Consider the following 13528-nt stretch of genomic DNA (forward strand, 5'->3'; position numbering starts at 1 on the left):
TCAGGGTTTTGAAACCTCCCTGGGGCATCGGTGGTGGCTTCAGAAGCATTTGCTTTCTTTTTTGATTGGGGCGGGGGGGTGTTCCATGCAACTGTTGACTGGTTTTGGCACAGAGCCACGCCCCACTCCAAAGGTCATCCACATTTGGCCCTATAATAAGGTGCCCTGCCCCCTTATCAGGCCCCACATCCTTCACTTGCATGATAAAAATATTTTTCAAGTGAGCAGTTTAACAACATGTGCCCAGTACAAGTGTCCACAGTGCAAACAGAGCACTACCTTAGAAATATTCCTGTACAGATACAGAGCACACGGCAAGAACTTACCCATACTTTGTGTACAACATGCCATTTTTGCCTTACCTGCATTGTAACAATCAGTATCTCAAATAAGCAGTAAGAATTAGTTACAACCACTTCAAAGCAGTGTGAGGCTGAATTGGCAACAAATATGACAAACTCCACCATGGGAGTGATATTAAAATGGAACAGACATTATGATTAAAACTGTTGTGAAACCACACAGGTAAATCTGTCAAACCAAATTAAAACTACTATAGAGCTAGTACAATGTCATGCCTGTAAGTAACAATCAAAATGAGTGTAGGACACAGTGTACCATCCATGTTCTTTGTCACGCCCCTGTGCCCCATACCGACAGTGCCTGCAGGGTGAAACTCATTATCAGTAATATTTCAGAGTAAACGACTATAAATCAGGATATGACCAGTTTATGGCCATAATGGTATGGAGTAATTAAAGCTAATTAGTTCTAGAAAGCACTAGTTGAAGACCATTTAGGTTTGCTCTGTAGCTGCTAGAGTGTATTCTATGCAGGGATTAGGCACACAAGGCTTTGCCATAACCTGCTAAGTACAGTACATGCTGGCCTTGCACCCTGCTTGCTGTAACCACAGGATCTTTAGTTACTTGTAGGTCTTGTGGACAGTGGTTAAACCCAGTAACCATGCAATATCTACACTTTGGGAGTAACCTGGAGCCATGTCTTGTGAGTACTATGCACTAGGCATTCTTCTGCTCAGTATCCATGCTTGTAATACCCGTTAAGCTTTACCTGAGCAATATTGAATATTACTGGGCTTAAGTCAGTACACATGTCCCAAGTAGTTTCAAGTTTTGTGAGGCCCATGCTAGGCAGTTACTGTATGCAAGCTATGACTACAGGCCATTCCTGCCTTTTGTACATGCTATACATAGACGGTGGCGTTGGGCATAGTGAATTGCATACATTATGTGTGTTTTTTGTCCTCCGTGCAATATACATGGTCTGCAGTTATTGCCAGGGTCCTGCCTGATGAGTACTGTTCACAGGGCACAATGAAATGGCATTTGGCCTTGCTCCATGCCCAGTAAACCTGCATCTATACTTCTTTTTCTTCATGTTAGGTGCCTGTGAACATTAAAAAGTGGTTTTAAGCATGCTACCTGTGAAAAGGTGAACAGATTGTAATTGTATTTATATAGCGCTTACTAACCCTGACAAATGGAAAAAGAACAGATGATAGACAAAATGCTGAACAAATCAAACATTCACCCCCGGTCACAGATCTGGGCCTAAAGCCATCATTTTATTTTTGCTTGCCGCGCCATTCCAGTTGGAACCCAGCCACATGCAAATCAGTCTTGACTCTGCTTGCCATGGGATCAGCCCAGACCGAACAGCCAGACCAGGTGCTCCATGGAACAGAAACGAGCGTCCCAGGACCTGTTTCTGTGTATCACCGCTCATCTGCCAGGCAAGCTTGAATTTGGTGGCATAGCGAGTATGTGACCCACGTCTGCGCATACTCTTCCCACTTAGGGCAACAAATACTAAAAGAACATATGATGGACGGAATACTGAAAAAAAATCAAACATTCACCCCCAGGCAGTGATCTGGGCGTAAGTTAATTGTTATTGTTGCCCACCATGACATTCCAGTTTGGACCCGGCCATATTTAAATCAGTCGTGATCCTGCTCCCCATGGGAACAGTCCAGCCCAAACTGCCAGGCCATTGAAGAGGCATTGAAGCACTTTTCAGCGAGTAGCCGGCTACTCTGGAACCCAAACGGATTAGTGGTGGATTAGTTAAGGGAAATACGAGTAAATTTGAGCAGTGGGCATGTGAGCCTTTTAGTTGGACTGAATAGGACAAAGGAGGGAGAGAAGAGTTTAGAAATTGTTATTTGAGAGATCATAGTAGTAAGATGAGATTTGGGAAGAGTAAAAGGAGAGATGAAGGAGGGAAGAGTCTGTAGAAAGGGATTAGGGAGATCATAGTATTAAAATGAAGTTTGGGATTCATCATAGGAGGGTAACATCAGTGTGAACAAAGATGCTTTCCTTTTAATTAAGGGCATATTCCACTTCTTTGTGGCATCCTATGATCTTTCACTTGGATTAGGTGTGCACACTATACCACCACAAGGAACCGATTCAGAGATGATTCCTCTAACCTGGATAACAACTTTCCTCCTGAAAATCCAGTGGAGTTTGGAGGGCATCCCTCCTGATACTATCTACGTAGATATGTAAAAGTTGAAGTTACTTGAGTTTTTGGTAATATTATATTTGCAGTTTTGGCAGGCATTTCAATATTATAAGTAATCGAACCTCAATGCTGTTCCTAAGGACTGATCTGTGACTGAGAGTTTACCTATTGTGACATAGATGGAAATAAGATCCCTGTTTAAATTGTGATATATGGCCTCCTGTCTGTCCCGTTCTTCTAAATGATTGAGTGTGTGGTACAGCATAGTTACATTTTCGTGGCCTTGGAGTTCGTGCATTTTGGTACCCATGCTGGGGTTCAAAGGTCGCCTGATCTGTCACCTGATGAGACCCAAGCATGCAGTTGTTGTGATGCTTAGCATGCTTACCACGCCAGGGAATTCTCAGTCACAGGGAGGAGCCACCACACCAGTCATTCATTTTGGCCACGATGGTCAACAAGATACCAGAACATACCTCACCTGGGATGTGGAGTATGGAGCCTAAAGGAATTAAGGCAGAAGACGGGGAATATTGGTAGCTCAACAAAAAGAAAAATCAGTTGGATGGGAGAGAAGGAAGCCAGACGCTGCTCTCTAGCTAAAATTTGCACACACAGAGTAAAACTAAAGATCCATCCGTTGACAACCTGATAACCTTGACACTAAAATCTAATGAAGCAGAACAATTACATACAAATCCAGCAACTAAGCAGAAATATTACAAATGTATTTCAAAAGCTATTTAACTGTAATGTGAAACTGTAAAACGCACTAGCAAACACCAATAATATATTACAATTTTGTTAGTAGTAGTCATAGTAATATTATCAGAAAGTATTTATCTGCAAATTTGATAAGAAAATACTACTATTTGTTTTCAGGTTTTGAGCACCTCAGCCACTGGTAATTAGTCCGGTCGCATTCCAAGTCCATTGTTTTCATCTTTGTCCCCTCTTCCACTCTAAGATCAGCTGCATGCAAATCTGACTTAACCTGCTCCAATAGAAACAGCAATCCCAAACTGCCAGGCCAAGTTCTGACAGGATCACAAGCAACTCCTGACAGTTCTTTCCTTGGTGGTCATCAAGGTGCAGCTTGACTCCTATGGCAAGGAAACTGGGGTCTCATCCATGAAGTGCAGCTCGAGCCCTGTAACAGAGTAAGCAGGTGATGCATGCCAATGCATACCCATTGCACGTGTGTCTTCTCACTTAGCAAAACAAAAGAAAATGATAGATGGAAAGCTTGAACTAATCCCTGCCATTGGTATTTAAGCACTCACGTCAGTCCGTCGTTTTTGCCTACAATGCCACTACAGACCTGGGCCAGTTCATTCAAATCAAACGTGGTCATGCTTCAAAGGGACAGTCCAGCTCATACTGCCAGAGCAAGTACCTTAGATGGAAATGCAAGCAACTCCAGGCCGGTTTCAGCCTTGTTGGACTTCAACAGTGAGATGCGGTTTGAGTTAGACGGGATGTGTGTACCTTCTAGCTCCTAACGCAGCCTGTCTCACTTAGAGAGTACTTCCCCGGATAATTAACTGTGCCCGAGGTTAATTCAAGCATCCCAGCCATTACTTTTCTTTTTTCGAAAATATCAAGAGGTTTGTACTTAAATATCGAAAATCAGACTAAGATCACGGTGAAAGTAGAGACTGGGAGGCAGCACATACCTATATTGCAAACGACTGACTTATTGCTTAGTTTATTAGACCTGGAATAATGGTGCAGAAAGACAACAGCAATGTTCTGCACATACATACCCTTTCTGAGGCATCCCATGCCCTTCATATTACTTGCGACCTCCGCTCACCCACTGGTAATATGTAATTCACCATGATAAATCATCGATTTGTTATCGCTAATTGTTCTAAATGTACTACTGTGTAGCTCCCAGTACCTAAAGGGTTGAAAGGTTGCTGTAATTGGCACCCACAGCTGCTCTTTCTTTTGACATGGGATAATTTCGCAGCCTGTGCTTTGTGTGGCATCTGCCTAATTGGGCATTCTCACCGTGTAGCAGGCCTGCCTCCTCCAGCCTCCCCGCTGACAAATGGCGGCGGATTACAGATGAGGACACGCTGACCCGTTCGACCTTGCGGAGGCGGCGGGGAGGGGCCTCCTGCTACCACAGAATGGCTGTGGGTCATTGAAAGGACAAGGTCACGAGCCAGGTGGGGGGAAATGACTTAATAGCACGTGACAGCGCTCTGACGGCGCGGTCACTATGTCAAGGACAAACGCATCATTGTTGATTATGCAGCTTTCTGTATGGTGTCTCGTTGCAGCCTCTTGATATTACAGAGCCAGTAGGCAAGGAGAAACGTGTAAATGAAGGGCAAGGATGTGACATGAGCCCTGTGTTTTATTCACTGTTTAGGAACGGGGTAGTGTTTAAAAGGAATACTGCCTAAAGTGTGTTTTATATTTTGTGGTTAAAAATGCTACTTTAGCACGTGCCGTGCGCGGGATGAACAGTAACGCACGCATTCTGTGGTGGAATATGACCCAGAGACAATGTTATGTTGTTGATAGTTTTTAAAATGATGATTGTGCAGTTCAAGGCCAGGAATAATGAGTCGCCTGCGATATATCAGATGACTGCAATTCTTCGTCGTCACCGAGGAGCATTGCAGGACTAATACACTTGCAAGCAGGCATGCTATTTTTTTTATTTAAAAGACCGCTATATACTTTATTATGGTTTAATGAATGTAGATGGGAGCTTGGACAGTTTTAGTGTGATATGCATCTGCCCTTGTCCTCTCTGTTGATTCCTTACCCTGTCCTACCTAAAATTGGCGCTAAAATGTAAATAGCGCCAACTTGTCTGTGAAGCAGAAGAGCTGTGCAAAGGAGAGAAACTTACAATTAAAATCAGGCGCACGTGGGTACAAGTACTTTTGGAGGGGTAATGTAGTAGGGACGTTCGGGTTATTTCCTGTTGCTATGGTTTAAGGATGCTTTTGGTACGGATTGCGGGTCGCTCCTTGGTGGTCCTCAGTTTCATAAAATAATATTTATGTCTTTTCACTTTCTCGGGATGTAGCTTTAATCCCCTAAGGCATAAATACTCCAATTGTGACGTGCAATTATCTTTGTTATACATATTCTCCGTGTATCTGTGTCTTTTGTTTGTGCAATTTTGCCTCCGTGTATCTGCGTGTACAGTTCTCTACGCCTGTGTACAGTTCTCTACGCCTGTGTACAAGTATCACCGTCTGAATTTATGATCTTATCTGTTTCTGAGTATCCAGTTATGTTCTTCCTGCTTGTCGCCATGTATGCGTGTCTGCGTCTGTGTGAGTCGTGTAGTCTTATCTGTGTGTCTGTGTAGCTGCGAGTACTTGTTTGTTTATTCTCATGGAGGCGGGAATTTAGTTGTGAATCGGCACATGAATCCGTACATATGTTTCTGTAGGTCTTTAAGTGTCTAAGCGTGTAACTCTATGTGTGGCTGGACCTGCCTCCGTCTGTGTATCTCTGTATCTTTTTGCACTTGTGTGTATCTGGTTATGGATCTGCCTGTGAATCTGTTTAGTTGTATCTTTAACTGCTGCCCGTGTATTTGCTGTCACTATGTATATCTTTGCTGGTCTGTGTGTCTTTCTCTGCAGCTGTCTGTGAATATCCGGTTGTGAACCTACGCTTGTGCTCCTCTGGGGCACTATGCATCTGTAATGGGTGTGCCTTCGTGTCTCTGCACTTGTATGAGTGCCTGTTTGTGTCTGTACGTGTGCATCTCGAATGTGTCTAAGCATCTCTTTGTGGATGTGTGCGTTTGCCTGTGTGTGTGTGTGTGTTTGCCTGTGTGTGTGTGTGTGTATGTTTTTGTCTGCATGTGCCTCTCTCTGTACGTTTACTTCTGACCTTGCTGTGTGCGTGTGCTCAGCAGCTCCCGGTGGCGGGTGCAGCTTTGCTGGAGTTGTAATCCCATGCCCTTGTATGCGTAGACCTGATTAGTGGCAGCGGTTATCTCGGCAGAAGACGTTCTGCCCTCCTGCTTGCACTGGTCGGGACCCGGGCGCCAGGGAGCCAAGTTGAAGGAGAAAGGAAGTATTTGTCATTAGTATTCTGTGAAAGCCGTGCTGTCTGCAGAACAAAGTAATTGCTCCGTTGTACCTGTATTTGTCGCCGCTGCTGCGAATGAAAAGGTATGGTCTATTTTTGCATTATAATTCTGACACTCCAGGAATTTTAAAACGCATCCTATAGTAGCACGTGCTGCCAGTTCAGGTAATGAGAAGTAACAGTAATTCGTTCGTGTGTTTACTTTTTTAAATTTGTTTTTAGTGCAGGTTCTTCCCTTCACAATGCATGTTCGTATTTTTTGTTCTTTTTGTACTTGGCCTGGTAAAACACAACATCCCCCAAATGCTTAGTCACATAACACACCAGCCAGCACCCCGAATGTGTATAACATTTACATCTGTGTGGTAGGGTAGGTACAAACAGGGGCGTATGGGAAAACGAGACCTACGAGAAAACGAGATTTGTTGACTAAATAAACTGTCATTCTTTTTTGTATTTTAAATCACCGTTGCAGGTAGTATCTGGCTGATAGTATCCGACCGGCTGTTTGTTGTGGATACAGGGTCGAGAGATGCCCATGAGACATTCATACCGATGCAGGGCTATTGACGCTTATAACGGAAATAGTGTCATGTCCCAGCCCATCGCAATGATCCTTGGCGCGGCTCATTTGAGTTGTCTTGCCCTCTTAGGAGCAAAGTAATGTATTCCACCGTCATCGTTGAGCACAGTGCAATGGACGCTTGTTGCTTACCTGCTAATCATAGTTCAGAAACTTACAGCATTTCTTGTTAAAGAATTGATGTTTGCAGCCTTATGTTGTGCTGGGCTCCATGTACAAATTAGGTTGTGTTTTGTGTTGCATCTACCATGTGGTCGCGCTGTAGGTGCCAAGGAGTTTGTGTAATCATGATGTGTCTCCAGTAGCCAGGAGCGAAATATGTACCCCTTTCAGTGGCCTTGTTTCCAGATGTACCACGAAAAATGCTGGGGTTACATAGTGATAAGCATATCTACGGATGAGTGTATGTGTTGGGAGGGGGGGGGGATTGATAGACGATGTTGGATGATTTAGGAAAGTGTTACCTGGAGTGGCCTGATTCATTGGATGCTGGATATTTTTACTGTTCCGGACAGTCTTTGTGACCACCATATACGCCTGGATCAAGGGAGTGTGAAGTTCCTAGGTTTTCTTTTCAGCCATCGTGAAGTTCTGTGACATATCTTAGCAACAAAAGCTTACACTTGTCCTATATTTGAATGAAAATCTGCATAAATAAGACTATTTTTGTTTGCAAATGTATAGAGTAAAATTCTACGTACTTTTGCCTTTGCGCATTGAAAAACTTTACACAAGTTAACTTCGTAAAAAAAAGCCCTGCATATATTTTCCATATCTGATTCCATTGAATGGAGCGGAAATTTTCTTGCAAAGCCATGAATGATAGTATTAATGTGAGTTGCAAAGTGATGTAGGCGAATTTAAACCAGAAATTTTGGCAAACATCCTGAATTGCGAAAATTAGTAACTTCGCAAAAATTTGGCAGTACAATTAACAAAAAAAACCTTTGCACATCACTCGCTAGCACACCACTCGATGACTGCTAAACATATGTAGAAGTGCTACCAAATTTAGCATAAACGTTCGATCAGGAATCGGTAAATACCCAGTGCATAATATTGACTGATTAATTAAGCAGCATAATTTTGTTGAGAAACTTTTTACAAATCAGCATGGGCTATATTTACAGGAACTGTATTTAAAAGATAAACTGAAAGTTCAAACTTCTGCGATTTTGTCGGTGTTAAAATTGAGTGTTGTTGGGACGGCTTTGATGGGATCGAGTTGAACGCTGTATCTGTTTACTCTGCATGCGTTTGTGTTCCACCAGCCTGTTCATTGGTGAATTGTAACTCGTAATTAAAACTGCACTCAATGCTGATCATCTGCAGTACAGAACAGCCTGTATCGCGTGGTAGCTAATGGGTACATTTCGGGGATTGGCTGTCTTCGAGGAAATCGTTTTAGAACATTTGAAGCGTGACGTCAAACAGTGGGCGGCTGGAAAAAAACAAAAACAGACAGGCGTTCTAATTATCCATGTAAAATTGCAAACGTGTTTTCGTGACTTAGTGAAGCACCAATAAATATAGACGAGATAAGCGTTGAGCTTGCTGAAAGTTGGAATATTAGTTTTTAAGCATTGCTTGACAAGTAAAACCGAATATAACTCGTGGCCTAGTTGATGCCAACATTCGTACGTGTTTGTGGCTGCTATGCAGTGTCAGGTAACGTACCTCCGCCGATCAAAAAAAAAAGTCCTAGTCTAAAAGCCGTGCCCGCTGCTTGTATTCCTCATGCATGACAAGGCCATTGCAATATAGTTCAAGTCAGTGAAAAAAGAAGTTAGGGCCATATGTACAAACACTTTTTCCCATAGACACAGAATGGGTAAAAGCCTTTGATACATCTGGCCCTTAGTTCTACCTACTTTACGAGGCAAATATGCACTTGCTGGCAGGTGTGCTTCTTGAATTGGAGTGTGTGAAATCTAGCTGTAGTAAGTAAAATTCAACTGTTGTCACTAAGACTTTGGATTTATCGAGTTTAACCTGGTTGGAGAGAATGGATTTGGGTCTGTTTTCATACCATGAGTAAAAAGTAAAGTTATTTGGAACTTCCATATGAAAGGCAGATTCTGTGTTCTGTTGGACCATATTTATTAATTGTAAATGTATTGTTTTCATAATGCTAACTTAGTTCTAGCCAGGTTTCTTAAAAAATAATTGATGGACGCCAAGCGAAATAATTAAAGATGCTAGTGAGATTTTTAAAACGGAAATGTAAACTCTGTTGTGCAACATTTATTCATCATCGTACCCTATGAAGTAATTACAGAATCAAGCTATTTGACCTCAAAAACATACCTATTCAGTTAGTTGGACAACAGAGATCATACTAATGGTGTTCAGCAGCATGAAAGTAGATTGACTGGATTCTTACAAATGAACTTCCAGATTGCACACCAATCTAGCCACTGTGCTAACTTGCTAGCACTTCCAAAGGACTGACAAGTCGCAGGTGTTCATTTAAAACCGGACTCGTTATCTTAAGAGCAGGGTACCTGGCAGAAGAACTCTCAGGAAATCTTGGTCAAAGCCCTACCAAAGAAACTTTAATGGAAACCTCAAGCGGAATACAATGCTGGAAGACCATAGCCACATAAAACTTTACCAGAACTTGTATTTAGGATACTTGGACAACAATGCAGGCCTGAGCATCTTCCTCAAACTTCAGTGAGCCTTATTTTGCTAGAAAGCCAACTTTGTCTCATTGACAAACTTCCAGTTATGGGGTTTTGTCAGGGCGTCTTGCCAGAATGTCTAGTCAGGGTGCCTGCCAGAAACTCTTGTTCAAGGTATTTGGAGTTTTTGTAAAGTGCTTGTTTATTTTCTCCTACTGCAAAGCCTTTTGAGTAAGGGGGACCAAGGCACTGTAACCTACTAATTTTGGTCTGGGACTCCAGGAAGAAGATATTTTTTCAGACTTGACCTGAACCCATTGCACGTTCTGCTTTTCCCACTGGTCATGGCCAGCTGCACCCATTTGTAACCACTGGATTCAGCCTAGACTGTGCTCAGTGCGTGTGCTATGGTCATACCCTGCTTCCACTGCTCTCATTTTCATCTGGGCATTGCCGAAGGGCGTGCTTTGACAATGCTGTCACATGCACCACAACACCCCCTCAAATTCCTCGTACGTTTTTTATTATATTCTGGTGTGTATTTATTTCACTGACAAGATCAGGCTCGATGAAACCAGTTTTAGTATCCTCAGTTTACATTTGTGGAACAAAATGCAATAATGTGCAACATACTTTTTCGCCACCTATGTGGATTCTGTCTAAATATAAGTTTTTGACTGCAGAAAGGGAATTCTTTGCTCCTTTAATTTATGCTCAGTTCACCCAGTGGATAATATCTGCTGTCTTTCCACCCATGAAGGTCTCCAGCAAAGATCAAAGGCATTCCCAAACCTGCCTATGAACTGCATTCAGCTCTGCATAGGTAATCACATTCAGAGTTCAGTTGGTGAAGTTTTCACACACGGATATACATTTAATTTCTGAGCCCAAGTTTTAGAAAATATATCTGCAACTGAGGTCAGATTCGCGCTCAAAATAAATTAAAAACAGAATCCATTGGCTTCTGAATCTGATTGTATTGTAGTACTTGAGGATGTGGTAAAAAAATGAAAACCTTTGAATCCTTAAATAAAATATAATTGTGGGCCTTATATGTGAATGCCGGATCCGTATCTGGTCACACCTGCCTCAAAATATACAAACCGTAAATCTCCTCAGTTTCTGTGAAACATGTCATACCAGGGAACACTTTAATGCTAATTGAAGTGTAATTGATCATATTTAGAGTTCCACAATGTTAAACATTAATAGGTTATAAATTGTATAACACACAGCCTGATAGTTGAGATATTGTAATAGCAACTTGTTGACAGTGTCTCAAAAGTCATCACACCCAGATGTAGTGAGGAAAAAGATGGGTGTGGTCCCTCTCCCGAGTTACATCTCCAGTATGCCTCATCACCTCCCCCCCCCCCCCCCCAATTTGGACTGGGAACTATACGTTTATCAGAAAGACTGCGAAGTTAAGAACAGACCAATAAATGATATTAACACTCAATAAATCAATGACCAGCCAATACTTAAAAAAGAAAATAAAAAGTTCTTTAATTTTCACACAACTAAAGACTGTTAGACATTGCAACCCTCCTATAGGGCCTTGCAGATTACCCAGGGCACAAATCACTTACTTTGAGAAAAATCATAGGAGGCAAATAACCCTCAAAGTATTATATGCTCCCACTATTTGTGAAGTACCATGTGACAATTTACACAATAGTAGGCTATTGACATAAAAAAGCAGCAATGGTCCTTATGTTTTTAAACTTTTGAAAAGTTTGAAAGAGTTAGTTTGACTGTTCCAGCCCGGCTTGGGAGACCAGTCCCGACAGGATGGAGGCCTAGGGAGCCAGAAGGGATATTTTGAACAGTTACCTTCCCCCCCAGAGCCTTTTTCAGTCCAGTTCCAATCTTTAAAGAACCACTGCCATAGACTATAACAGAGTGGTCCTGATGCTGGGGATGCAGGATGAAAAGAGGCTCAAGGATGCTCCTGTTGAGATGCAGGTGATGGGGGTGCCCTTGTGGTGATTCTTTGGTCCACAGGTGATGTGGAGCAACCTGGGCACAGAGGTTGGGTTCCACAAAGGCCTTTTTGATGCAGTAGCTGACCAGCCAATGCTGAGCTACTAGTCTCCTTGCACAACAGTTGGGGCAAAATCTTTTGTTGGGGCTAGTGTGCCTCTTGGGCAACCAATCCGGCCTCTGACAAAACTTCTGGGTCTGGCAAACTTGGGAACAACTTTTGGTCGTCAAAGATTGGTCTTTTGGGGCGTTCAGTGGCGATTCCTCAGAAGTCGCTACTGCTTTGCCGGTTTGGGCTTCTTCAGTTTTAATGTTCCTGGTGCTGTTTCAGGGGCCAACTAAGTGACCCTTGGACTCACTGCTTCTATCTGGGGCTAGGAATCAACTTTTCCCCGAGCCGGGAGATCCTAGGCACAATCCCAACTTCACTAGCCTGAAGTGCAGCAGGTGCTATTCTTCTAGTGGTGCAGCCTCTCTTTGTGCAGTTTCGAGGGCAACAAGGCAGTCCTTCAGTCCTTTGTCCATTTACAATGTGCCCTGACTTCCAGGGTGCCAGAGGTGCCCATTTTATCCCAGGAAAGTGCCCCAAGTGGACAATGCAGTTAATAGCCAATGGGCTAGTAGGTCCCCTCCTCTTTAGTGACAAAGGTATGGTGATGTGGGGGATTTGGCAATCCTAATTTATGCCACTCTAAAGATGTCAGGACCCTCTCTTGACTGAGAGGAGCTTGGTTGCCCACCCCAGAGGTCTGTCTACATAACGGCAACATGTCCACGGGAAGACCAGTTTGAGGACAGGTTTTCCCTCTCTAGCTCTGTCTCCAACTTGTCTACATGAACCAGAAGCAGCCTGCTCGGGGGTGTTATCACCATTTTCCCTTCAAAAGTGTCTTCCCCTATGAAGCTCACCTTTTGGGCTAGCACTCTGAGTGGCTTCGTGAGAGGGGAATTAACACCTCGCCCTGAAGCAGCTGCTTTTGTTCCTAAGCCTGAGAGCCATTCATAAGTCTCCCCAGGTGGGCAGAAAACTGTCTGTTGGCCAGGGCCTGTGCGAGGCCACTGGATCAGTTGGGTCACTGAGTGGAAACTTTCTAAAAGTTACAGAACTTTACTTGTGACATTAAATTCGACCTTGGCATAAGATCGGGTTTAATGCCATGATTAATTTGATACCTTACCGTTCCCAGTTAGGCAGTTCCATTCAGAAGTTAGCCAGGCTGGGGTGCTAGTCGGTAACCTCGTGTTAGCCAATGGTGCTACTATCATTTCCCCAGCGATATGACAGTTTGAGAGGTTTTACTGTTAAAACATACATAAACCTATATGTCTTGCCTAATATTATACAGCTCTCTACCATAGGGTTCTATAGGCCTTCCTTAGGGGAGACTTAAATATACTATCAAGGGATTGGGGACTTTGGCATAAATGATAATGACAAAGTCAAACTAGCAGTGGGAGTACTGCTCTTCCAGGCTGCAGTAGCAGGCTGGGAGCCATTACGTACCCTGTTAAATGCAGGGTGGCACAATCAGTACACTCTGCCTTACATTCCCTGAGTACCATATACTAGGAACTTGCTAACTGGGGACATCTTATTCGACATTTCTTTTGTAATCGGTCAAAGCATTGGCACAGAGGACTGCTTGGCAGGCCTCAGTGCACGCTGGCAGTGTAAAAACCAGCAGCTGGTAATCCAAATTGGGGCAAAAAGTGTGTGTGTTGTGGGGTGGGTGGTGGGCTGGCAAAAAAAAAAAAAAAACAATTTTCTTAC

The 13528-nt window shown here is 43.1% G+C and overlaps 1 protein-coding gene across 2 annotated transcripts in view; it reads left to right on the plus strand.

Moving 5' to 3' along the window:
• NRIP1 (nuclear receptor interacting protein 1) overlaps positions 1–13528 on the plus strand; it is a 120686-nt gene that overhangs the window by 92416 nt on the left and 14742 nt on the right. Inside the window, exon 1 of one of the 2 annotated variants that reach the window (XM_069204114.1) lies at positions 6496–6650. The exons of the other annotated variant lie outside the window; for it this stretch is intronic. The gene's annotated coding sequence lies outside the window, so the exon portion shown is untranslated. Of the gene's footprint in view, positions 1–6495; positions 6651–13528 lie in introns of those variants that run through there. 2 annotated transcript variants of the gene reach the window in all.

This window comes from Pleurodeles waltl, chromosome 8, assembly GCF_031143425.1.
Source record: "Pleurodeles waltl isolate 20211129_DDA chromosome 8, aPleWal1.hap1.20221129, whole genome shotgun sequence".
In the NCBI taxonomy this organism is placed as follows: Eukaryota; Metazoa; Chordata; class Amphibia; order Caudata; family Salamandridae; genus Pleurodeles; species Pleurodeles waltl.